Source organism: Macaca nemestrina, chromosome 2, assembly GCF_043159975.1.
Source record: "Macaca nemestrina isolate mMacNem1 chromosome 2, mMacNem.hap1, whole genome shotgun sequence".
NCBI classification, from domain to species: domain Eukaryota; kingdom Metazoa; phylum Chordata; class Mammalia; order Primates; family Cercopithecidae; genus Macaca; species Macaca nemestrina.
Genome location: NC_092126.1, coordinates 136,861,479 through 136,888,760, shown reverse-complemented (window position 1 = coordinate 136,888,760; position 27,282 = coordinate 136,861,479). Strand labels below are relative to the sequence as shown.

At 40.6% G+C, this 27,282-nt stretch overlaps 1 long non-coding RNA gene across 1 annotated transcript; it reads left to right on the top strand.

Annotated features, from left to right (window-relative positions):
* The first annotated feature begins 529 nt into the window (after window positions 1–529).
* Window positions 530–25,472, top strand: LOC139361780 (uncharacterized). Its single transcript, XR_011619411.1, has 3 exons — window positions 530–602; window positions 17,606–17,689; window positions 25,326–25,472. It is a non-coding gene; the product is annotated as an uncharacterized lncRNA (long non-coding RNA).
* The last annotated feature ends 1,810 nt before the right edge of the window (window positions 25,473–27,282 follow it).

Here is a 27,282-nt window from a genome sequence, read left to right as displayed (position 1 = left end):
TGTGTGCCACTAAAATGAGTAAGTAAACCAAGAATAATTTCCAAGAGATCCAAGAGAAAGAGCACCAATCAAAAGAGGAAAAGGAAACCCCCCATTTGATGGTAAAAGGAAATCTCTGAAAGATAATTGTACAGCTGGCCTACAGGACAACTAGCTCAGGTTGGTGCAGAAGGAATGCCTTTCCAGAAATAAAACTGATGGTTTGCCTTATGTGTTAGCCTATGTTGTGAAGAGTCCTATACTTTTATAAGTGTTTGAGAAAAAATTAATGACAAGAACATGGAAAATTAAGCAGATTAAAATAAATAATGAAAGTAATTATTAACTCCAGGAAAAACAAAAGGCTGTACAAGAAAGGAAAAGTTGGCTATAGTATATTCCATGGTTTGGCAGTGAATAATATTTACATAATAAAAACAATATTAATACAGAATAGTCATTGACCAAAAATTATGACATAATAATGGAAGAATGTGGAACGGGGAAGCTTGCATGTGCGTTGTGTCTGCGTGTGGTGGGGGACATATGAGAAGTACATCTATCATCTTCCATTTTAGGAAGCCAATAAATAGTCTAAACTGAATAAGCCAAGAAATAACCAGGTAAGTGTATTTCTTAAAAATATGGAAATAAGGCCAGCGTGGTGGCTCACACCTGTAATCCCAGCACTTTGGGAGGCCGAGGTGAGCAGATCACGAGGTCAGGAGATCAAGACCATACTGGCTAACATGGTGAAAACCTGTCTCTCCTAAAAATACAAAAAATTAGGCAGGCTTGGTAGTGAGCGCCTATAGTCCCAGCTACTCAAGAGGCTGAGGCAGGAGAATGGCATGAATCCAGGAGGTGGAGCTTGGAGTGAACTGAGATTGTGCCACTGCACTCCAGCCTGGGCAACAGAGCGAGACTCTGTCTCAAAAAAAAAAAAAAGAAAAAGAAAAAGAAAAAAGAAGAAAAGGAAATAAACATCACATAAGAAACAGAGGAAAGTGAAAAAAGTAGTTTGCCTCTACAGAGGAAGATCTAAGAATGGGAACATGACATTTGGTATACATTTATTAGTGATATTAAAAATTAAATTAAAAATAGAATAAAACAAAACATAAAGTCAATTAATAAATGAGGATATATCATCACAGATAGGTAGAAAGCTGGACCTACCATAGATAAGCTTCAGTTTGAAGAGGCCAAGTGCATGAAGCTGAAAGTGTCCTCACCTTTCATGCTCACCTCTTGCCAAATCATCATAACAGTAAAAATAACAGCTAACATTGAGGGTGTACTGTGAACAGAGAATAGTGCCAAGCAATTTCCTAACAAGCTAATTCCTTTCTCCACTGCTTAGTGAGAACAAGATTATATCATTTCACCTTTTTCAAATGAGTAAACCAAGGCCTAAAAAGGATAAATAACTGATCCAGGGTCTGCACAATTCTCTCTTGTCCCTGAATAAGAAAGGAATGGAAAGAAGAAACTGTACTTGGTGTTCTGTCTTTCCAAAAAATAAATGGCCAGAGGCTTGCAATTTTAAAGCCTTGGGAACACTTGGTGAAAGACTAAGCTGACTTAGACTGGAAAAAGTGAGGCCACCATGAATCAGGGGTGGTGGGTGGTGAGATGACGCACTAAAGAAACAAAAAGCCCAGGCTGCTTAAAGCCAGACACAAATCTGTCCAATCATTTAGGGGGAAATTGCCAAGCTTGAAGCATTTATAAATCACCCCCAAACTAATCAGCCATTTAAGGACAATCCCATAAAAATATAAAAGGGACCACAGCAGGCTGCTCTTGAGAGATAAATGGCTTTGCAGCCTCATCTGGGGTATGCAAATTTGAGGATATCAGCAGGCATTTTCTGAATGATAACTTGGTTTATTTTTGATGGCAGCTCATTGGAAAACAGAGTTGAAAACCTGGAGAGAATTCTCAGGCTCTGAGGTGAGCTATGTGTCAGAGCAGTTCCAATGTAGCTTTTCTAAGAAACCCTTGTGCTGTGAGCTTGGAAGGCAGACAGGGAGTCAAGCACCTCAGCTTTGGGTCTGGCACTAGAATGCAGTCAGTGAAACCAGGTGACTATAAAAGCCATTGCTGAGACGTGTCCTTTCTTTCAACTCAGTGTCTCTTGAATTTTTGTCTCTCTTCTCTCAGTGCCATCATCCTAATGCAAGGTAGAGGGTTTCAACATTTTAGGACTGGCTGGGATTGTCAGTATTACTGAGTTTCTTCCATTCCAAAATGGGGAGCAGAGATCCAGTGCAGTGGGTTAAATGACAGGCCCCCAAAAAGGTATGACCATTTTTAATCCCCAGAATCAGTGAATATGGCCCTATTGGAGAAAGTCTTCCCATACAGGTAGGGCACCTGTAATCCCAACACTTTAGGAGGCCAAAGCAGGTGGATCATGAGGTCAGGAGATCGAGACCATCCTGGCTAACATGGTGAAACCCATCTATACTAAAAAATACAAAAAAAATACAAAAAAAAAATTAGCTAGGCTTGGTGGCATGCACCTGTAGTTCCAGCTACTTGGGAGACTGAGGCAGGAGAATCACTTGAACCCAGGAGGTGGAGGTTGCAGTGAGCCAAGATCATGCCTCTGCACTCCAGCCTGGGTGACAGAGTGAGACTCTGTCTCAAAAAAAAAAAAAAAGAAAGAAAAAAGAAAAAAAAAGAAAGTCTTCACATACAATTAAGAATCTGGAGATGACGTCATCATGGATTATCTGGGTGGTCTCTAAATCCATAAGTGTCCGGGCATGGTGGCTCATGCCTGTAATCCCAGCACTTTGGGAGGCTGAGGGGCATGGATCACAAGGTCAGGAGTTTGAGACCAGCCTGGCCCACAGGGTGAAACCCCGTCTCTACTAAAAATACAACAATTAGCTGGGTGTGGTGGCATACACCTGTAATCCCAGCTACTCAGGAGGCTGAGGCAGGAGAATTGCTTGAACTCAGGAGGCAGAGGTTGCAGTGAGCCAAGATCGTGCCACTGCACTCCAGCATGGGCAAAAGAGCAAGACCTCGTCTCAGAGGAAAAAAAATAATAATAATTAAATCCAATAAGTGTCCTTATAAGAGACAGATGAGAAGAAGATAAATAGAAGAAGGCCATGTGAAGATAGGGGCAGAGATTGGAGTGATGCAGCCACAATCACCTGGAGCCCCCAAAAGCTGGAGGAAGCAAGGATGGATTCTCTCCTCCAGCCTTTGCAGGGAGTGTGGCCCTGTTGATGTCCTGATGTTGGGCTTCTAGCCTTCAGAATTGTGAGAGAATACATTTCTGTTGCTTTAAGCCACCTGGTTTATGGAAGAGTTTTAGGGCTCCAAACAACTGATATAGTTCCCTAATTTTAGAAATAAGGAAAATGGGAAACAAAGAGTGCTATCTGAAAGTCACACAGCTTCTTGGTGATGGTTAATGGACCTGGTTTGACTTTGAGTGAGTTGCTTAACTGACTTACCTCAGTGTTTTCATCTAGAAAATTGAGATAACCCCATCTGCCTCATAAGGGTGTCTTAATGACCAAATGGAAGAAGAGAGGCCAAACCCTATCACATTGCCTGGCCTGGAGCAACTGAGGACAATAGCATTGCCTAAATCTCCATTTTTATTTATTGGACAAACTGCTTCATTCCATCAGTCCACCACACAATTCATTCCAAAACTCCTTCCTTAAATGCCACTCTAGACCCATGAAATGCTCTGAAAATGGCTCCTAGTGCCTGTCAGATTCATTCACCCCACATACATGGTGCTGGCATCAGCCATGGACTGTGTCATGTGTTGGCACTGGGGTTTCAGGGGTAAGCAAACAGCATGTCACCTCACCAGCTGTTGCCCACTTACTAGCTGTGCCCATCCAGTGACTAGTTGGTGTCACAGGTGGGACAGGAAGTGTCTGAACAGGGAGGAGATCAAGCAGATGCTGAGCCTGGGGGCTTGGTTCTGTTTCATTCCCAAAGCAAACCAAGAAATTTCATGCTTTTAGGCCAGTGATGCTTAACAGGGGTGGGTGGGTAGATTTTTTCTCCCATGGAATATTTGGCAAGATCTGGAGACATTTTATGTCACATAGATAGGGGCCGGGTGGGGTGGGGGAGTTGGGGGGAAGCAGGAGGAGTTTCTGGCACTACTGAGTAGAAGCCAAGGATATTACCAAACATCCTACAATGCACAGGACAGCTTCCCACAATAAAGAATTCTCCTGCCCTAAATGTCAATCATCCTGAGCCTGAGAAACCCCACGGTAGGCCCAACAGAATCCCTGCTCAAACACAAGAAGACAGTGATAAATCAGCCTAGGAGACTGCGGTGATGAAGCCATGGGAACACATCCCATAAGTGACCACAACTATATGTCATGCTTTTTTCTCAGCAAATGACCTGCCCCTGGGGGACCTGGGAACAGATATATTGTAGTGGCGGGGCCACTTGTGAGACTGGGCTCAGCTTGATCCCATGGACACACATAGGGACCAGAAGAAGGCAAAGGGCTGCCTGGTAATGAGTGCCCCATCTCAATCTCGCCAGTTGCCTCTCTTTAAGACCCACTCAAGGGTTCCAAGATGGCAGATTCAGAACAGCTCCAGTCTACAGCTCCCAGCATGAGCGATGCAGAAGATGGGTGATTTCTGCATTTCCAACTGAGGCACCAGGTTCATCTCAGTGGGGCTTGTTGGACAGTGGGTGCAGCCCATGGAGTGTGAGCCAAAGCAGGGTGGGGCATCATCTCACCCGGGAAGCACAAGGGGTCAGGGAATTCCCTTTCCTAGCCAAGGGAAGTCATGACAGATGGTACCTGGAAAATTGGGACACTCCCACCCTAATACTTCGCTTTTCCAATGGTCTTAGCAAATGGCACACCAGGAGATTATATCCCATGCCTGGCTTGGAGGGTCCCACACCCATGGAGCCTTGTTCACTGCTAGCACAGCAGTCCGAGATTGAACTGCAAGGCAGCAGTGAGGCTGGGGGAGGGGCGTCTGCCATTGCTGAGGCTTGAGTAGGTAAACAAAGCACTGGGCGGAGCCCACCACAGCTCAGGGAGGCCTGCCTGCCTCTGTAGACTCCATCTCTGGGGGCAGGGCATAGCTGAACAAAAGGCAGCAGAAACCTGCAGACTTAAATGTACCTGTCTGACAGCTTCGAAGAGAGTAGTGGTTGTCCCAGAATGGACTTTGAGATCTGAGAATGGACAGACTGCCTCCTCAAGTGGGTCCCTGACCCCCAAGTAGCCTAACTGGGAGACACCTCCCAGTATGGGCCAACTGACACCTCATACAGCTGAGTGCCCCTCTGAGATGAAACTTCCAGAGGAAGGAACAGGCAGCAACATTTGCTGTTCTGCAATATTTGCTGTCACGCAGCCTCCACTGGTGATACCCAGACAAACAGTGTCTGGACTGGACCTCTAGCAAACTCCAACAGACCTTCAGCTAAGGCTCCTGACTGTTAGAAGGAAAACTAACAAACAGAAAGGACATCCACACCAAAACCCCATCTGTAGGTCACCATCATCAAAGACCAAAGGTAGATAAAACCACAAAGGTGGGGAGAAACCAGAGCAGAAAAGCTGAAAATTCTAAAAATCAGAGCGCCTCTTCTCCTCCAAAGGAATGCAGTTCCTCGCCAGCAATGGAACAAAGCTGGATGGAGAATGACTTTGACAAGTTGACAGAAGTAGGCCGCGGAAGATCAGTAATAACAAACTTCTCCGAGCTAAAAGAGGATGTTTGAACCCATCGCAAAGAAGATAAAAATCTTGAAAAAAGATTAAACGAACAGCTAACTATAATACACAGCATAGAGAAGACCTTAAATGACCTGATGGAGCTGAAAACCATGGCACAAGAACTACATAATGCATGCACAAACTTCAGTAGCCAATTCGATCAAGTGGAAGAAAGGGTATCAATGATTGAAGATCAGACTAATGAAATGAAGGGAGAAGAGAAGTTTAGAGAAAAAAGAGTAAAAAGAAATGAACAAAGCCTCCAAGAAATATGGGACTCTGTGAAAAGACCAAATCTACGTCTGATTGGTGTACCTGAAAGTGACGAGGAGAATGGAACCAAGTTGGAAAACACTCTGCAGGATATTATCCAGGAGAACTTCCCCAACCTGGTAAGTCAGGCCAACATTCAAATTCAGGAAATACAGAGAACGCCACAAAGATACTCCTCAAGAAGAGCAACTCCAAGACACATAATTGTCAGATTCAGATTCACCAAAGTTGAAATGAAGGAAAAAATGTTAAGGGCAGCCAGAGAGAAAGGTCGGGTTACCCTAAAGGAAAGCCCATCAGACTAACAGCGGATCTCTCGGCAGAAATTCTGTAAGTGAGAAAAGAGTGGGGACCAATATTCAACATTCTTAAAGAAAATAATTTTCAACCCAGAATTTCATATCCAGGCAAACTAAGCTTCATAAGTGAAGGAGAAATAAAAACCTGTACAGACAAGCAAATGCTGACAGATTTTGTCACCACCAGGCCTGCCTTACAAGAGTTCCTGAAGGAAGCACTAAACATGGAAAGGAACAACCAGTACCAGACATTGCAAAAACATGCCAAATTGTAAAGATCATTGATGCTAGGAAGAAACTGCATCAACTAACGAGCAAAATAACCAGCTAACATCATAATGACAGGATCAAATTCACACATAACAATATTAACCATAAATGCAAATGGGCTAAATGCTCCAATTAAAAGACACAGACTGGCAAATTGGATAAAGAGTCAAGACCTATTAGTGTGCTGTATTCAGAAGACCCATCTCATGTGCAGAGACACACATAGGCTCAAAATAAAGGGATGGAGGAAGATCTACCAAACAAATAGAAAAAAAAAAAAAAGCAGGGGTTGCAATCCTAGTCTCTGATAAAACAGGCTTTAAACCAACAAAGATCAAAAGAGACAAAGAAGGCCATTACATAATGGTAAGAGGATCAATTCAACAAGAAGAGCTAACTATCCTAAATATATATGCGCCCAATACAGGAGCACCCAGATTCATAAAGCAAGTCCTTAGAGACTTACAAAGAGACTTAGATTCCCATACAATAATAATGGGAGACTTTAACACCCCACTGTCAACATTAGACAGATCAACAAGACAGAAAGTTAGCAAGGATATCCAGGAATTGAACTCAACTCTGCACCAAGCGGACCTAATAGACATCTACAGAACTCTCCACCCCAAATCAACAGAATATACATTCTTCTCAGCACCATATCACACTTATTCCAAAATTGACGACATAGTTGGAAGTAAAACGCTCCTCAGCAAATGTAAAAGAACAGAAATTATAACAAACTGTCTCTCAGACCACAGTGCAATCAAATTAGAACTCAGGATTAAGAAACTCACTGAAAACCGCACAACTACATGGAAACTGAACAACCTGCTCCTGAATGACTACTGGGTACATCACGAAATGAAGGCAGAAATAAAGATGTTCTTTGAAGCCAATGAGAACAAAGACACAACATACCAGAATCTCTGGGACACATTTAAAGCAGTGTGTAGAGGGAAATTTATAGCACTAAATGCCCACAAGAGAAAGCAGGAAAGATCTAAAATTGACACTCTAACATCACAATTAAAAGAACTAGAGAAGCAAGAGCAAACACATTCAAAAGCTAGCAGAAGGCAAGAAATAACTAAGATCAGAGAAGAACTGAAGGAGATAGAGACACAGAAAACCCTTCAAAAAAATCAATGAATCCAGGAGCTGGTTTTTTGAAAAGATCAACAAAATTGATAGAATGCTAGCAAGACTAATAAAGAAGAAAAGAGAGAAGAATCAAATAGATGCATTAAAAAATGATAAAGGGGATATCACCACCAATTCCACAGAAATACAAACTACCATCAGAGAATACTATAAACACCTCTATGCAAATAAACTAGAAAATCTAGAAGAAATGGATAAATTTCTAGACACATACACCCTCCCAAGACTAAACTAGGAAGAAGTTGAATCCCTGAATAGACCAATAACAGGCTCTGAAATTGTGGCAATAATTAATAGCCTACCAACCAAAGAAAGTCCAGGACCAGATGGATTCACAGCCAAATTCTACCAGAGGTACAAAGAGGAGCTGGTACCATTCCTTCTGAAACTATTCCAATCAATAGAAAAAGAGGGAATCTTCCCTAACTCATTTTATGAGGCCAACATCATCCTGATATCAAAGCCTGGCAGAGACACAAAAAAAGAGAATTTTAGACCAATATCCCTGATGAACATCAATGCAAAAATCCTAAATAAAATACTGGCAAACCGAATTCAGCAGCACATCAAAAAGCTTATCCACCACGATCAAGTGGACTTCATCCCTGGGATGCAAGGCTGGTTCAACATACACAATCAATAAACGTAATCCAGCATATAAACAGAACCAAAGACAAAAACCATATGATTATCTCAGATGCAGAAAAGGCCTTTGACAAAATTCAACAGCCCTTTATGCTAAAAACTCTCAATAAACTAGGTATTGATGGGACGTATCTCAAAGTAATAAGAGCTATTTATGACAAACCCACAGCCAATATCATACTGAATGGGCAAAAACTGGAAGCATTCCCTTTGAAAACTGGCACAAGACAGGGATGCCCTCTCTCACCACTCCTATTTAACATAGTGTTGCAAGTTTTGGCCAGGGCAGTTAGGCAGGAGAAAGAAATGCAAGGTATTCAATTAGGAAAAGAGGAAGTCAAATTGTTCCTGTTTGCAGATGACATGATTGTATACTTAGAAAACCCCATTGTCTCAGCCCCAAATCACCTAAAGTTGATAAGCAACTTCAGCAAAGTCTCAGGATACAAAATCAATGTGCAAAAATCACAAGCATTCCTATTCACCAATAACAGACAAACAGAGAGCCAAATCTTGAGTGAACTTCCATTCACAATTGCTTCAAAGAGAATAAAATACCTAGGAATCCAACTTACAAGGGATGTGAAGGACCTCTTCAAGGAGAACTACAAACCACTGCTCAATGAAATAAAAGAGGACACAAACAAATGGAAGAACATTCCACGCTCATGGATAGGAAGAATCAATATCATGAAAATGGCCAACCGCCCAAGGTAATTTATAGATTCAATGCCATCCCCATCAAGCTACCAATGGTTTTCTTCACAGAATTGGAAAAAACTACTTTAAAGTTCATATGGAACCAAAAAAGAGCCCTCATTGCCAAGGCAATCCTAAGCCAAAAGAACAAAGCTGGAGGCATCATGCTACCTGACTTCAAACTATACTACAAGGCTACCGTAACCAAAACAGCATGGTACTGGTATCAAAACAGAGATATAGACCAATGGAATAGAACAGAGCCCTCAGAAATAATACTACACATCTACAACCACCTGATCTTTGACAAACCTGGCAAAAATAGGAAATGGGGAAAGGATTCCGTATTTAATAAATGGTGCTGGGAAAACTGGCTAGTCATATGTAGAAAGCTGAAACTGGATCCCTTCCTTACACCTTATACAAAAATTAATTCAAGATGGATTAAAGACTTAAATGTTAGACGTAAAACCATAAAAACCCTAGAAGAAAACCTAGGCAATACCGTTCAGGACATAGGCATGGGCAAGGACTTCATGACTAAAACACCAAAAGCAACGGCAACAAAAGCCAAAATTGACAAATGGGATCTAATTAGACTAAAGAGCTTCTGCACAGCAAAAGAAATTACCATCAGAGGGAACAGGCAACCTACAGCATGGAAGAAAATTTTTGCAATCTACCCATCTGACAAAGGGCTAATATCAAGAATCTACAAAGAACTTAAACACATTTACAAGAAAAAATCAAACAACCCCATCAAAAAGTGGGAGAAGGATATGAACAGACATTTCTCAAAAGATGACATTTATGCAGCCAACAGCCACGTAAAAAAATGCTCATCATCACTGGCCATCAGAGAAATGCAAACCAAAACCACAAGGAGATACCATCTCACACCAGTTAGAATGGCAATCATTAAAAAGTCAGGAAACAACAGATGCTGGAGAGGATGTGGAGAAATAGGAATGCTTTTACACTGTTGGTGGGAGTGTAAACCAGTTCAGCCATTGTGGAAGACAGTGTGGGTATTCCTCAAGGATCTAGAACTAGAAATACCATTTGACCCAGCCATCCCATTACTGGGTATATACCCAAAGGATTATAAATCATGCTGCCATAAAGACACATGCACACGCATGTTTATTGTGGCACTATTCACAATAGCAAAGACTTGGAACCAACCCAAATGTCCATCAATGATAGACTGGATTAAGAAAATGTGGCACATATATACCATGGAATTCTATGCAGCCATAAAAAAGGATGAGTTCATGTCCTTTGTAGGGACATGGATGAAGCTGGAAACCATCATTCTGAGCAAACTATCACAAGGACAGAAAACCGAACACTGCATGTTCTCACTCATAGGTGGGAACTGAACAATGAGAACACTTGGACACAGGGTGGGGAACATCACACACTGGGATCTGTCTTGAGTTTGGGGGAGGGGGAGGATTAGCACTGGGATAAATATCTAATGCAAATGACGAGTTAATGGGTGCAGCACACCAACATAGCACATGTATACCTATGTAACAAACCTGCACATTGTGCACATGTACCCTAGAACTTAAATAATAATAATAAAAGACCCACTGAAATCAGGATTAAGAAATAACCATTGGCTTGAGGTGATGAAATCTGGAAAGTGCTAATCCACATTTAGCCAGGGATATGTTGTCTGGCATAAACCACTTCCCCACATTTTGTGAAATGAAACCCTAAAAAAACAGATACCTCCTCCACCTGATCTACCTTGTAGGACAAGGAAGGCTGAATTAAGGCATCTGGTCTTTCTGGATGGCACATCAAATAATATTGGATTCAAAACCAGAGAGAAAGCTGTTTCCTTGTTAATTTTCTTTCAGTTCTTTTGAAGAAATAGCCTCAGAATCATGTAAATGGATCCTGGAAAACTTCAGTAATATTTGCCATTTCTTTTTCAAACAGAGGCTTGGGCCTGTGGCTCAGAGCCCTCAGACAACAGTATTTAAACATCAATTTGAACTAAATGTCGATATTTGGTTTTCATAGCATAATTTTTTAACTGTTACTGCTATCTATTGTTTTTTTAAGTGGCCATGTAGGAATTATTCCAGGGATATGAGGGTGGTTCAATATTAAGAAATCATTAAGTTATAAGAAAATATCATATAATCAAATCGATAATGTATTTTACATTGTTAAATTTAGAAAATACTCCTAATAAAAACACTAGCTAAAATAAAAACAAAAATAACCTACTTTGCCAAGAACAGCATATGTAATTTTTTAACTTTGTTAATTTGTGTTTTGAAATAATTTTGAACTTATGAGAGTTGAAAAATAGCATAAAGAATTCTTGTATACTTTATATTCCGATTCCCCAAATGCTAACCTCTTACATATCCCTAGTACTATTAACAAAAATCCGGAAATTTACCCTCATAAAATGCTATTTTCTAGTTTATAAGCCTGATTCTAACCTTACCAATTGTCCCATTGGTATCCTTTTTCTGGTACAGGATATAACTCAGGATCAAATGCCTCATTGACGTGTCATGTTTCGTTATTCTCATTTAAACTAGAATACATTCTCAGCTTTTCTTTTTAAAAGCTTTTTAAAACTTAAATACATTTTCTGTGAAAAAGATATTGCACATGCGAGTATGTGAGTATGCGAGTTTATAGCAGCACAATGCACAGTTGCAAAAATATGGAACCAACCCAAATACCCATCAATCAATGAGTGGATAAAGAAAATGTGAGATATATATATATATATATATGATGGAATACTAGTCAGCCATAAAAATGAATGAATTAATGGCATTCGCTGCAACCTGGATGGAATTGGAGACCATTATCCTAAGTGAAGCAACTCAGGAATGGAAAACCAAACATTATGTGTTCTCACTCATAAGTGGGAGCTGAGCTATGAGGATGCAAAGGCATAAGAATGACACAATGAACTTTGGGGACTTAGCGGGGAAAGGTGGGAAGGGGATAGGGACAGAAGACCACAAATTGGGTTCAGTGTATACTTCTTGGGTGATGGGTGCACCAAAATCTCACCAATCACCACTAAAGAACTTACTCATGTAACCAAATACCACCTGTTTCCCCAAAACCTATGGAAATAAATTTTTTTAAAATTAAACACACCTTTTTGAGAGTAGTTTTAGGTTCACAGCAAAATTGATTAGAGAATTCTCATATATTCCCTGCCCCTTCCCAGGCATAGTGTTCCCTGTTATCAACAGTCCCCACCAGAGTGGTCTATTTGTTACAATGGATGAGCTTACATCGATTTGTACATGAGTAGCACCCAAAGTCCATGGTTTACATGAGGATTCACTCTTGGTGTTGTACATTTCATGGCTTTGGACAAATATATAATGACACGTATTTATCACTATAGTATCATACAGAGTAGTTTCATTGCCCTAAAAAAATCCTCTGTGCTCCACCTCTGCCCTCCTTCTAACCCCTGGCAACCACTGATGCTTTTACTATCTCCATAGTTTTGCCTTTTCCAGAACATCATGTAGCTGGAATCATACAGTATGTAGCCATTTCAGATTGGCTTCTTTCACTTGGTAATATGCACTTAAAATTCTTCCACATCTTTTCATGGCCTGACAGCACTTTTTTTTAGTGCTGAATAGTATTCCATTGTTTGATTGTACCACAGTTTGTCCATTCACTTACTAAAGGCCGCCTTGGTTGCTTCAAAGTTTTGGCAAATATCAAAGAGTACAACTGCTGGCTCATATGGTTAATAGTATGTTTACTTTTGTAAGAAACTGCCAGACTGTCCCAAAATGGCTATACCATTTTGCATTACCACCAGCAATGAATGAGAGTTCCTTTTGCTCCACATCCTTGCTAGCATTTGGTGTTATCAGTGTTCCAAATACTTGCAAAAGACATCTTCACTTCTTACTTGGCATATTTATTTTCTTACAGTTGCACTTTAAGAATTTTTCATATATTCAGAAAACAGTCTTTTATCAGATATGTCTTTTGCAAATATTTTCTCCCAGTCTGTGGCTTATCTTCTCATTCTTTTGACGTTGTCTTTTGCAAAATAGAAATCTTTATCTTTAATGCCGTTCAGCTAATTATTTGTTTCCTGGACTGTGCCTTTAGTGTTGTAACTAAAAAGCCATTGTCATGTCCAAGGTCCTCTAGATTTTCTCCTGTTCTCTTCCAGGAGTTTTATAGTTCTGCATTTCATAGCATAATATTTACTTTCACAGTTGCCTCCAAAATAAATGTCAATTAACATCTATTTTCCACTGACAGTTGCAACTTAGTTTTTTTTGTGTGCATGCCAATTTATGAATAAATTTATTTTTAAAATATTAAGTAATTAATAGCAAAGGCAGCAAGTGGCTACATAAAAACATGACATGGAATAGAGATGACTCAAGTTTGGAGGAACATAATTATAGGAGGTGGGATCTTCTGCCAATAGAAGGAAAGCAGAGCATTATAAAGAAGGCTTAAATGGCCTCCCCCTACAGCCTGGGAGCTTCTGAGTTCTCTAGTGACCAAGCAGGGGGTTTTTACTTGAGCCAAGCATAGGAGGAAGATGGAGCTAGAAAAAGCATACATACATTTAGGGAATTAAAGAAGAACCTGAGCCAAGACCTAGGGTTCTTTCTTCATACAAGGTGTTGGGGGCCAACTTAAAGGAACAAAAAGGCTCTTGCAAATAAACTCAGCTCTGAACCAGAAATGTAAGCTGGACTTAGGCACCACTTGCCCTCAAACCTAGCACACTTGGTCAGTGCACAACCTGAACAATCATACCAGGAGCCCTGTCCAAAGCAATCAGCATTTGACTGTACAAAAGTATTACAAATGGAGGAAACAAAGTAAGATTAAGCAAACTTGATTGCTCATGAGCTCAGCATAGCTGGAGCTGAGTATTCAATCTATAACCTTGTAAATGTCATCCTTCTAAACATTGTGTGTGGGACTTTTGTACCTGGGGCTGAAATGGCAAACATGTTTAAGCGGCATACCTATGAACTGGCAATGGCTATTTGAAACTCTTTTTAATAAGGTCTGTGGGCCCACATCTACATTTACAGTTCTGATTGATTAATTAAATCTGCTCTAGAAATGGGATTAGGGAGGGGCAGTACCTGGACCATGTACCTGTAGGGGCCTACGTAGGAGCGTCACTATCTGCTCAGCACAGGAACAGGAAGCTATAAGACTAAAGGGAAAAGGGATTTGTTGGAAAAGGATTCCAGACCGACCATGCCTCTTCCTGACATACCTCTGGCCCCCACACTTCCATTTCTGAGGAGTTCTATCTCATCTTTTGGCCCAAACACCGTCTCCTCCACAAAGAGTTTCCTGACCCTCTCAGATGGGCGATCTCCTCTCATTCCTATTCCCATCATCCACCTCACAATCACTTGGGATGTGGTAGACGAAGTTCTGTCTATCCACCTTGATCTCAGTTTTAACCTGGGTTCTAGGAATAGAATTCAAGGGTCCCTGAACTTAGATGCAAAACAAACCTACACCTCCACTTTCACTGACATCTAACAGAAGTTGAGCATAGCCTTCAGTTACAATTAAAGGCAACAAGTATCTGTGACTTCCCCATTAATAGAAAAAGCATATTTTATACGTCATAATTATTGTAGATATATCAAAATATTATTTATACAATTTTAAATCTGAAATTAGCTATTAGCTCTATCATTAACTGAGTTATTAAAGGCATTAAGAACCATATTCACTAATACATCAAAATTTTTAAAAATCTTTTGATAATTACTAGTATAATTGGTTTCCTTTGTGACTCTGCCATTTCCTCCATTTTCTCAGCTTTATTGAGGCACAATAATAGATGGGATGGTTTCAATCTGCACCCCCACCCAAATCTCACGTTCAATTGTCATTCCCAATGTTGGAGGTGGAGCCTAGTGCGAGGTGATTGGATCGTGGGGGCAGTTTCTCATGAATGGTTTAATACCATCCCTGTTGGTACTATCGTGGTGATAGTAAGCGCTCATGAGATCTGGTTGTTTAAAAGTGTGTAGCACCTCCCTGACTCTTTTGCTCCTGCTCCCGCCATGTAAGATGCCTCACTCCCTCTTTGCCTTCTGCTATGATTGTAAGCTTCGTGAGGCCTCCCCAAAAGCAGATGCTGCCATGCTTCCCGAACAGCCTGTAGAACTGTGAGCCAAATAATCCTTTTTTTGTTCTTTTAATAAATTACCTAGTCTCAGGGATTTCTTTATAGCAATGCAAGAATGGACTAATAGACAAAAATTTTATGTATTTAGGGTATAAAATGTGATGTTTTGATATACATATACATTGTACAATCATTACCACAATCAAGCTAGTTAATGCCTCCATCACCTCATGTGGTTACCTCTTTGTGGTAAGATCTACTCTTCGCAAATTTCAATCACACATTATTGCTAACTACAGATCTCACTTATGTGTGGAATCTAAAAAAGTCAAACTCATAGAAATAGAGAGGAGGGCAGTTGCAAGCAATTGGGGGTTGGAGAAATGAGATGATGTTGGTCAAAGGGTACAAACTTTCAATTATAAGACAAATAAGCTCTGGCGACCTAATGAACAGCAGGGTGCCTATCATTACATAGTTTTTAAAACAGTGTTCTGAGAAGGAAGCCCAGGTCTTCATCAAATAGCTAAAGGGATCCATGGCATACAATAGATTAAAAACCACCTCTGTCCTCCCCAGTAGCCCAGAGGGTGAGCTCTCTGACTTGAGGACAAAGTCCAGGCCTCACTCACCTTTGAACTGCTGGCACCCAGCACAGTGCCTGGCACATAATAGATGCTTAATAAGCAGTCCCTAATAGGCTGCTCATCGCATCTCTGCTAGCAGGGTACAGTGAGGTTTGTGCCACTGAGGTAAGTACAAAAAGCTGCATTTTAGAGACAGACTGGGTTTTCTTAGCCAATTCAGTCCTGGAGAGAACTATTTCTACTGCCTCTCACTCCTCCTTACTGATCTGTGCCCACATGTATCCATTTCGACGTGGAAGTATCTGCTCTCCTGCTAACAGCAAGGCCCAGTGTGATGTTTGATGTCTGTGTTAGAGAAGGACGGTTGGACCCCTTTCCAGAACCTACATGAGGACTCCACCCAGGAGCTGCAGTGAGATTCTGAGGGTGCTGACCGGCTAAGTGGATATGTTCAGTGCCCTCCAGAAGGCATGTGAATCACTGCTGCCCCACAGCTGTCAGGTTGCAAATTTCTCCGTACTCTTGGTAGTCTCTCCTTGATTTTTGGCTGCTTTCATTATTTAGCTCTAAGTCTCCTCTCAGACGACAAGAACAACCAATAGTTAATGTCATGACTCAGAAAACATGGCCAGGGCCAACCAGATACCCAAAACTGACCGTACCAGGGGATGGTTTGTAACAAACCCATCTGTCCTGCAACGGGAGCAAGCGGGACTCGGGAGAAGCTTCACTGTGGTGTGCAGCAGGCAGCAAGGCACGGCCTCACTCTGAATGCACTCCGCTTCTTTCTATAAATTTCCTTCGTATTTTAGCATTACTCTGATTGGCTAATGAGATGTCAAAAGCATGAGGTTAATCAATGCGAATCATAACCTCAGCTGTGCTTACATTGCAATAGCCTTCACTGCCATCACCAAAAATATAGGCTCTCTCCACAATAAACACTTTTTATAATACCAGTAAGACCACTCCAGGGAGTGTTGTTATCATGAAATAATCATGGCCCTGTGGGACTCAGCCTGGCTGTGTTTCATGCCTCATAATGCTGGGTAGGGGGGGATGAAGGAGGGGAGAAAGAAGGGCAGAGGTAAGGGGTGATTATATCAAAATAACGGCACCCCCTATTGTGCTCTTTTGCTTAAAGCTTCAGATACCTCAGCTGAGAACATGTGCCTGTGAATTGTACCAGGTTGAACAGCTGTGACTTTTGTGCATACAGCCATCTGCATTCATGTATTTTTAATGGGCCACTTTGGGGCTGTCAACTTGCAAACAAAACTTAGGTTAGGTTTTGAATCCTGGTCAACAATATTGAATTCTAGCTCTTGGTTAGTCCTCCTCACCAACTTCTCCTGCAAGAATTACTAACAAAATTGAAGTTGTAAGAAAAACAAGAAGAAAATGCAGAATCTTGCATCTCACATTCACAAAAGGGTCCCGACAATGGAAGGATGTGAGAGGTCTCCAGGGTTGGTGACTCAGCCCATTTGACTTGATTTGGACTCATTTTGATTACATGTGAATTTCCTTCCCTGATTGCCAATGTGAATTTTTGGATACTGTGGCACATTAATCAGGTTTAGATGGTAGATAGCTGCACGGGTGGTTCATATCTGTCCATAATAATGCAGAATGACAGCCAAAAGCAAAGACAGAGGCTTGTGAAAACTGCTGTTAAGATGTATGGTTTTAAGGAATATGGCATGTTTGTATAATATATATTCTGCTAGTAATAATGACTTAGTGAATGAAAGCAATTGTTTACCAAAAATGACTTCTGAACTTATTTAGATTTTCTCCACACATTTTGTGAGGCCGAGAATGCCATATTTCCTTCCAGATGCATTACAACTTTGAACATGTATAGAATCAAAGGTAAGTTTTTCAAGTGAAGGTAATTTTATAGCCTAAATAGACCAAGAGTTTGCTTTCTCATAACAGCTAAACTATTTAAGGGGTTAAGCTGATGGTTTGTTTTATGGTGATGGTCGTTTAATGTCAGTCTGTATTATAAGGAAGTCTTGATATGGTTCAGGTGCAAAGGCGATTATGTCCGTTTCTCCTCCTACCATAAAGGAATCACACACAAAAAAACCAAAGAAATCAATTGAAACCAATACTTATTTGAGGCAATTTTCCTCTTTTCAATTCTTTAACATTAATTCAGAATGGTATCAAAGTTACAAGAGTCAAATTGGACTCTGAAACACCAAGAAAATTATTTTTCAAAAACATGTATGCTCAGTGGGCAGGGAAGTAATGCCATCAAATGCTCCCATGCTGAACCCTCAAATCCCCTCCTAAAATAAAACCATAACTTGGTGTCTTCCCCTGATAATTATTCTCACTAAGCAACTATCTTCTTTTTAAGCTTCTTAAAATCATTTCATGGCCAAAGAAGAGAGGAGCAAGATGGTTTTGATCTTTTACTGACAGTGATTCAACCAATTCAGCATTTGTTGGAGACTGGCTGTTCCTTTTTTAAATTTCATCAGGCCAAAATTGTTATAAAACGTCCTCTGTGAAAGAATATTCCATTTTAATCATGATTTCTCTTAAGAAAAAGAAACATAAACATGTCAACATGACACTAGAGAACCACAATGTGTCTTCCTAATACAATAATAGCCATGGTTTTATGAACCATTCAATGAAAGAGCCAAAGGAGAAATTAGATCCTTTGGCCCTGGTTACTGAATGTAATAGATCTCCCCTCAGTTAGATAGCTGGGAACAGGCTGAAATGATTAATAGGAAAGCTTGATGGTGTAAAAACTGCTTAATGTAAGAGCGCAATATGGCATGCAAACCAAAATAAAACAGCCATAAATATTTTAGGCACCTTATAAAGATTTAAGAATGTTTATTCCACATATAAATCCGTTGTGTAGTATCAGTGAAAGCTAAGAGTCCAGAGGTCTGGCAGCCTGAAATACAATGCAGTGGATGAGGGCTGTATGCCTTCTCTCTGTTTGCATTTTCCTGTGATGATTAAACCAAATTAGTTGGCTAACTGCTTCCAAAATGAGGCAAAACTCCCAAGTGCCAATCCTTTTACAGCTTTGTCAGCACTTACTGCTCAGAGAAATCTGATCTCCAAAGCTTTGCGACAGGGAGTAAGGGTGGGGCCAGAGCCTCCCCCTGGTAGTTTTATCTCACATTTCAAGTCTCTTACATCTGTGCTAACCAAAGTGTTGTCTTGCATCAGCTGCAATGCTGGATGCTGATTAGAAATGCAGAATTCCAGGCCCCAGCCCAGACCTACTGAATCAGAGGCTACAGTGTACCAACATCCCCAGGTGGTTTGCATGCATGTTAAAGTTTGGGAAACCCTGGGTACACCCTCGGCTCTCTCTCGTCTCCCATTCCTGCCTTTATCCCCAAGCACCAGATGGCTCCCAGAGTGTAGCTAGTGAGATGGCAGCTTTGTCACTGACAGGACGTGTGGTCTTGGATTTTTGTAACCTTACTTAGCCTCTCTGAGCCTCCATTTTCTCATTTAAAAATAAAGGGAAATAACAACAATTTCAAGGGGGTGGTGAAAAGACTAAGTGAAATAATGTATTCAAAAGCTCACAGTGAGATGCCTGATATATAGCTAATGCCCAATCAATGGTTGAAATTGGGGGTGATAAAAAGGCACAGATAGGACAAATTTCAGCTTTCACAAAACTGTTCAGAAATCCCTTATCAATTTCTTTATCTATTCAATGAGACCCATAAAACAAAGATGTTTGGAAGTTGGGATAAAAGCAGAGAAAAGTGTCAGTTACTAAGAGAAATAACAGCAATAAGAGTGTGACTGTGGATTAGTTATCTTTACCTGTGTGTCAATTACCCTAAAACTTATTGGCTTAAAACAAATGTTTATTATTTTGTCATGTCTGTGGGTCAGGAATTCAAGATCATCTCAGATGGGTAGGTTCTATCTCAGGTTCTCTCATGAAGGTTAAATCAAGAAGTTGGCTGGGGCTGCAGTCATCTGAAGGCTCAACTGGGGCAGGAGAATCTTTTCCAAGAGCATTCATTCACATAGTGCAGAATGTTAGCAGGAGGCCTCAATTCCTTCCCCTGTGGGCTCTCCATGAGCTGAATATCTTCATGGCATCATGCCTGGCTGACAGAGAGGACATGGAGGAAGTCATGGTTCCTTATATGGCCTGGCCTCAGAAATCATGCACCAGACACCCTATCTGAGAAGCATTCATGGTTGTGGCACTAATAGGTGGCCAGAGGTAAGCTTTGGTCCTTAACCTCTTCAGACCCTTAACCCCTGCTAAAAACAAAAGTTAGACCCGAGTGCAAATTGTTCTTCTTATGCAAATACTACTTCAAAGCAATTCTCTCTTTCAACCAAATTGTTGCCCCCAAATCTCTACTATATAGAAATGCTGGAGTCCCCAGTGTGTCTCTACTACACTTGTAAAATAGCTTCTAGAGTGTCATAAATCCAGATAGTCATAAAAGTTTTCAGTGATTACATTTTCAGTTCAGCCTGAAACACTTCCCCACTCCCAATACACCTTTTCATCCAACTCAAGTCCCACAATCCTTCTAGTTATAGGTTAAATATCCCTTTCTCTGGGAGGCCCTAGGTTAGATAGGACTGTTGCAATATCTCCCAGAACCCTCTCAAATTCCTTTATCATAATACTCTTCACACATTCAGGAATTCACGTGTTTGTGCATGTCCAGTCTTGTTCAATTTGTATATACTGGAACCTGATACAGGGGTGGCACATAGTAGGTTCTCAAAATCTGTTGCATAAATTTTTATGTATCCATTTATTCAGTAAATGTTGAGGGCCTACTGTGTGCTGGGCAGAATTCTACGCACAGCAGACATAGCTGTGAACAAAATCAAACAAGTCCTAGATGGGTGAAGGCAGATTAAAAAAAAAAAAAACTAATAAAGACAGAACAACACATACAGGGGCCTGTGGCAGGGTCGAGGGTTGGAGGAGGGAGAGCATCAGGAAGAATAGCTAATGGGTGCTGGGCTTAATACCTGGGTGATGGGATGATCTGTGCAGCAAACCACCGTGCACACATTTACCTATGTAACAAACCTGCACATCCTGCACACGTACCCCAGAACTGAAAATAAAAGTTGAAAATTAAAAAAAAAACAAACTAATAACCAAACAAAAATCCAACACGTCAGGATACAAAAAAAATTCTTCAAAGAATAGCAAAGAGCAAGAAGACAGAGTAATGGAGTAGTTCTAATTTAGAAAAGGTGGTTAGGAGAGGCCTCCCCAAAGTGAATAAAGCCCTGAATAAAGTGAAAACACAAGCCATGAAGATATCCACAGGGAATGTGTTCTAGAAGGTGGGAACAGCTAGTGCAAAGCCTAAGTGGGGAGAATATTTGCCATATACAAGGACCTGCAAGGAGGCTGGTATGCTAGAGTAGAATAGGACATGGTAGGTGGCAAGGTCAGAGGGGTACATGTGGGGACAGCAAATCACACAGGGTGCTGAAGGTCACTCCATTGGAGGCTTGACCAGGGGACAACATGATCTGATGTGAACGGTGTTATAAAGACCCACCTGGCCATTTCGGTGGAGGAGACTATGGGAGCAAGAGTGGACATATAGAATGTGATGAAATTCAGCCCACTCTGTTGGATACTGAGAGGGATAGAAGATGAAGACAGCATTTGGTCTTCATTGATGAAGAAAAAAACAAGTAAACAAATAACTCAAACGTGGCTAAGCCATGGTACAAACAAAAGCCATCAATTGTGACTCAGCGATAATGATGGCCACTTCTCACTCATTGACCAGGTGCCTCATGTTCCTCACACTTTATCTGGCTTATTCCTCCAAAACACTCCACAGGGAGGAGGCATTAGCCACAGGTCATCGAATGCCAAATGCCACCCAGTTTCTTAGCACCCACGTTGTCAACAGCATACAGTGACAAATGGAGGCCCCAAGAGGTCCATTTTTGTCTTTCCATTTTTTAGCAACTTGCTCAAAAATCAAGCTCATTGTAAATGGCAGAGCTGGAATTTAAATCCAGGCAGCCTGACTCCAAAGCAGAGTTCTGAACCAGGTCACCACATTGCCACCAAATGTCTTCCCTGTAGGTATTTGGGCTTCTGGCCTCTGGTTTGGGGAAAAGAAAAATGAGCAATGAAAACACAAAGAGCTCTCGAAATGATAAAGCAGAGTTTTATGATGCTGAGGATGGTTGTAAAAGCAGCAATAGGTTTTAATGAGCTAAGAATTCTTTTAGCCCAGCAAAGTGATTTGTATCTTTCCCAGTGCTATACTCCCAAATGACAAAAATCATTATTTTTTCCCAGCCTCCTACAAGTTGCTCTATCTTATTTATGTTGTTCTCCACACAAATGGAGAAAACTCTTTTCTTCTTAAAATTCAAATTCATTCCTGCTTAATTTTCCTCTTCTTTTATTTTGGTTTTGTCCTTTCAGGGAAGTCCCCCTGCTAATTGTAAGGGCAGTTGTGATGAACTTCCACTAACCCCAAGATGGCAAATGTCTGGCCATTGTTTTCTTTCTTTCTCTCTCTCCCTCTCCTCTTGTTGCAGACATCTCTAATTGATACTGGTGTCCTCTGCCTGTCCTTTCTGAGATTTCACAGTGCTTTTCACAGCACTCCTGAGCATCAGATGCTACCAATAGATCAACATTAAACCCATGTGCCATCTTTGAAGTTATAGTCTTTCTCAAGGCCTTGGTTATGAAAATGGGGGATCATCTCACTCAGGGATACTCTTTGAAATACCCATCGGGGTTCTTAGCACAGAAGCCATGGTGAATGCAGGTATCTGGTAAGAGGCAGCATATGCATAGAAAGGAGGGCTGGTGGGTTGTATTAAAGCGGTCCTGGAAAGGGGAGAGCTGAGAAGCATGAATAGCACTTGGGAGGCTACCACCTCATAATAATCCAGACAAGAGAGGAAGATGGCCAAATTGAGGTAATGGCAGCAGAAATGGGAGGTTTTGCAGTGTTTTTTCAAGCTGTGAGTCATGAAATCAATTTGCTGGGTCATGACCACCACTTCTTAAAAATGAAGTAATAAAATAGAATAGAATAGGTGAAGCTCATTTCAGCCCTTATATCACATGTGTGTATCAGGTTGCAACGTAAAAGGTATGTCTTACTATGATAGGTTGAATAACAGTCCCCAGGCCCCTCACCAAAGACCTCCACACCCTAATCCCTTGAACCTGTGAATATGTTACATTACATGGCAAAAATTCTATTACAGATAGAATTAAGGTTACTAATTAGCTAATCTAGAAATAGGGAAATTTTCCTGGGTTGTGGACCCAGTGATTTCAGACTGGTGGGACCTTGAACCAAGAAAACAGCCTGGCCCACAGGACTTTTGGCCTACAGAATTTTTAGATAATAAATAAGTATAGTTTCAGTCCTCCAAATATGTGGCAATTTGTTATTGCAGCAGTAGAAAACTAACAAAGGCTTGAAAAAAGTTTGACAGTTTCTGCTGCAGGCGTTTAGTATCAGATGACTGGGTTCTATTTACTAGTTCTTGTATTTAGTTGCCTGTGACCTTGGGCAAGTTATCCAACATTTCCTTGGATATAAAACTGGGGTATAATAAAGCAAACTCACTGGGTTTTGGAGGGACCAGGACCAAAATTAATGGTGGTAATGCACGTAAAATATTCAGAGTGATAATTATTACTGTGTCCTTGATTTAGTAGAAAGGCAAGCTTCTTGACCTTCAGTTTCTTATCTGGAAAATGGAGATAATATGACTCCCTCATTTGGTTGGGGTCAAGAACTAATCAAGTATTATAAAATAAGGCTCACAAAACTCCCTAAAAACTATAGATAAAAGATGATAAGAAACTACTAGTTCTTTACTGCAATATCTGCTCTCCCCTTCTTCCTTGTTAATATAACCTCCAACTTTTAGCAGAGACATGGCTGCTTAGGATAAAGAGGATGTGACCCAGTCTCCCTGGGAGCTTGATGTAGCCATATGACTTAAGTGCTGGCCAGTCATGTGTAAGCAGAAGTGTTATGTGCAGCTTCCAGAAAGTCTGCCTAAAAGGCTGTGGACAGACCCTTCTTCTACCTTCTTTTCTGTTGACAGGCTTGAGGTCATAATGGCAGGAATTCAAGCAGCCATTTGGGACTATGAGATTGAGAACTCCAGAGCAGCAGGATAGAAAAAAAGCTGAGTCCTTGGGGATTTGCAGGGCCACACAAGCAGCCTGAATTGCCTATCTCAGTGCTTTGCTTAGACAGGAGAGAAACAAACTTTATTAGTACGTTTTCCTACTGTTGTAAAGAACTGCCTGAGACTGGGTAATTTATAAAGAAAAGAGGTTAATTGTAAGTTACACCTGAGACTAGAGAGGCCTCAGGAAACTTACAATCATGGTGGAAGGTGAAGGGGAAGCAAGGCACCTTCTTTGCAAGGCAGCAGGAAGGAGAAGTGCAAGCATATGCCAGATGCTTATAAAACCATCAGATCTCGTGACACTATCAGATCTCATTCACTATCATGAGAACAGCACGGGGGAACCTGCCCCCATGATCCAATTACCTCCACTTGGCTCTGCCCTTGACACCTGGGGATTATGGAAATTATAATTCAATATGATATTTGGGTGGGGACACAGCCAAACCATATCACTTCTGACACTTAGGTTGTAGAACTTGTAGGGCTCAAAGCTTTCCAATTTGCTACTCACAGCATCAAGCAACTCACCACAAGTTGAAGCTCTTTGATCAACCAGTTTATGATATTAATGATGCTTTAAAACTTTGCAAACTGCTATACACATATGCCAAGAGCTCTCAAAAGGATCCCAAATATTTATAAAACAAATATATAGATTCATTTAAATGCTTAAATAAAGTAAGGTGAAGTATTTACATGGAAATGTTTTAACTCAATAAGACATTTTTCAAATGGCTCAATTTGTCTCATGGATCAGTCATCAGGGAAAATAAACTAACCTGGCATCTTTGTGTGGACTCATAAAGGAAATTAGTTTGCAGTCCACAAGGCAGTTGCTTCTCATGCACTCAATTGTGTTGTGTCAAAAGAATCAATAAAGATGAACTATTTTAAGATGAACATCCCAATATAATCCATTAGAGTGCATGGGCCATTTGCATTTTCTAAAGATGCAAATAATGGAATCAGGATGAAGAGTAATCCAAAACAATTTTCTACCTTCCAGAGAAGCCAAAGTACACAAATGGAATGAGAAGCTCCCTCTTATGTTATTCAGAGGAAGACTCTGGCCCAACCAGCTCATCTCACACATAACTCTGAGGTCCCCAAATCCAGAGGCATTTGAAGTTTATTAAATGAACTGGCCCTTCCTGACAGAAATCATGAACCAATTTTAATTCAAAAGGAAGCCTCCAAAAAAAGTACACCATTGTGTGATTTGAGAAAAGAAGGGCATTTACTATGGGTGGTACAAATTATACTCATGATCTTACTTACTCCTTATAATATCCCAGGAGGCAAGTATTGTTCTATCTTGCAGATGAGGAGTGTGAGATATGAAGCGACTTCTGCAAGGTCACAGAGAGACACTGGCAGAATGAAGAAAGAAACCAAAGTCTGTTTGATGTAATAGTCTAGAGCAGAGCTGTGCAGTAAACATCTAATATGATCCACATATGTAATTTAAACATTTTAGTAGCCACATTAAAAAATGAAATTAAAGCTACCACTCTGATTTTGACCCAATAGATTCAAAACATTATCTATATGTAATCAATATAAAAATTGAGATATTTCACACATTTCTTTGTATTAAGTCTTCAAAACCTGGTCTGTATTTGACATTTATATCACATCTTCGTTCTGACTAGCCACATTTCAAGTGCTCAACAGACATGTGTGGCTAGTGGCAACTGTATTAGACAGCATAGGCCTAGAGTAATACTCAGTAATACTCAGTAATGCCTGAATTTGTAGACTTACAAAATTGTAGTAACCTGATGAGACCCTACAGGGTTGCCCATATTTAATTTTGCCAAGTATATTGGTTTGCTTAGGCTAAGTCATGATGCACTAACAAGCAACCCCAAATCTCAATGGCTTGCAACAACAAAATTTTATTTCCCCACTATGCAACATACGCATATGAGTTGGCTACCACTCTGCTCCTTGTCATCCTCTGTCCGAGACCCAGGCAGATGGAACAGGCAATACCCTGTGGAAGAAGGAAGAGAGATACTAGAGAAACACATAGGGTCTCCTAAAGATTCTGCTAGGAAAGGGTACATTTGACCAATGAAAGAGACAAAGCAAGTCTCATGGCCAACTCTCGTATCTTGGGGGACAGAGTAGGAAAGGATATGTGGTTCTCCTCTGCAGATGGACAACAAATACTTTGAATAACGACCTAATCTCCAGCTCCAAGGAAGGACTTAATAACACTAACATCTATTATCATTTCAAAAATGATCTTTTAACACCACAAAAGTAGGAAGGAGGGAATGCATTATTCTTATTTTCTCATCTCACCAGAAACTGGTGAAATCTATCCCTTGGACAGACAGTTAGGATTTGGGATCATTGATCTATGGAGTGATCACACCTCCTCTGCTTTGCCCCATTTCCTAAACAGTATGATTTCCAGGCATTCTGAGTTTTCCAAGTCTTTTAAAATCCATGTAATGTGATATGCACCAAGTAATAATTTATTTCTAAAGGTGATTTACACGGATTTTCACTGTCTACTTTACATTTCTGTACTATTTGAATTTTTAAAAATATATCATTTGGCCATAAGAAAAAAATAAACATAAACATTTAACTCAACTCACAGGGGACCAGTGATGGGGTTGAGGGGAGCTTTTGTCTCCAAGTATGAGTGACGCAAACAGCCTCCTGTGTACCATAAGGGTGCCAACCACTTGGGCTCATTTCCCCTCAAGTTTTGCTTTATAATGCAGTTTAAGACTTAGGAGATTGGACTGGTTTAAATTCCTCAAAGGAGCCGTGTTGAGCCATCCAAAGGAACCATCCAGTAGCTTATAGAGTGAATTGAAAACCTGCCTTCTCCCTCCAAAGCAAATGTTTGCCACAAAAAAAAAAAAACACCCAGCAAATATTACACCAGTAATGCAAAGATGTCCATTTCTCTCAGATGGATGAATTACAAAGCCCCAAACTTCCAGTCACAGCTCAGTAAAGCCCTCATGAAATCATAAGGCATTTTCTTTTCTGGAAAAAAAAAAAATGAAGTAAGTATGACCAAAAGTCATCGCACCTTGTATAGCCCCAGGAAACTAGCAGAACTTTATTAATCTTTAGATTAATATTTGGCCACCTTAACTTTTTTTAAAAAAAAGCAGCTACCCTGGGTCTCTCAAGAAAACTTATTAGATCTTTAAAGTATATCTATTTTTAAAATAATAAATATCTAAGCAAATAAATGCCACAGGCCCAAAGTCCCACAATTCACAGGAACAATTTCATTGCTCTTTTTA